Genomic DNA, 1,158 nt, shown 5'->3' with positions numbered 1-1,158 from the left:
TACTCACAAAAAAAAAACCCCTTTACTCGATATGACTACAAACCACGTAGTAAATCAAATCATAGGGGTGTAATGTATCGTCCTATGCAGTTTCAATCCAGCAAATTCAAACTTGGTTGAGTTCATTTGGGTAAAGCCGTTTTTCTTATTTTCTGCTCGTTACATAATTTTGCTCACACTTCTTGATACGTGGTTGATGACACTGATCAAGATAATTTGAAATGTAGTCTTGTTGGCATCGGTTCACTTCTAGTTCCATCAAATTACGGCTCTGTAATTCTTTCTGTTTTAGCAAGTTTCCTTTGAGCTTTTTAACTTCCGAGATTCTAGAAGCCAATTTTTCATCCAGTTTCTTATTCTGCTCTTCAAGCTGACTACATCGGGTTTCCAATTCACATTTCTTTTCATTTTCAAGTTTCACAGATTTATTCAAGGAGTTTAAAATTCTTCGGAAACTTTCACGGTCGTCTTGTATCTGCTTCTGTAGAGCGGCTATTTGCTGCTGTGATATTTCTAAATGATCAGTTAGCTCACAGCAGCGTGTTTTGGTTCGGCAATGGTTTAATTTCTCGATCTCCAATTCCTGGGCTACTGATTCATATTGTTTCCAGGAAACCACTGAATCCAATATTTCGGACCCCTTAAAAGTTGATGATTTCGAGTTATCAAAATCTGACATAATGGTAGCACTTTCATTGCGACTGTTCGACTGTCCAGAAGCTTTGGAGGATAATTCCGTAGTTTTGTTAATTAAAAAGTCTTTGAGTTGCAATAAATCTTGAAACTGTTGCTGTATCACTTCGTAACCAGTGGTAACACTTGTTAGAGTCAGCGCCGAACTTTCACCACAATCCGACGCCATGTTTGTAAACAAACCAAAGACAGCATTTCAGTTCTCTCCCTTAGATTCGGTGCTTAAAAATTATGTAAATTTAATTAATTTAAATAATTAATTTAAATAATATAAAAACACACGATTGGATAAATAACTCGATAGAATTATTTATATTTTAAAATATTCTCTGAGATTACAAAACTGTTAAAATAATTTTACTCGGATGCTACTTATCTCTGATCAGTTAAGCCAGGTATTATAATTTCTCATACATTAATTTGTTCCCTTGAATAAATATTACAGGAGGAACTTCTAAGGTTATC

Source organism: Octopus sinensis, linkage group LG18 (assembly GCF_006345805.1).
Source record: "Octopus sinensis linkage group LG18, ASM634580v1, whole genome shotgun sequence".
In the NCBI taxonomy this organism is placed as follows: Eukaryota; Metazoa; Mollusca; class Cephalopoda; order Octopoda; family Octopodidae; genus Octopus; species Octopus sinensis.
The sequence above is the reverse complement of the archived record's forward strand: the minus strand, read 5'-3'. Positions refer to the sequence as shown.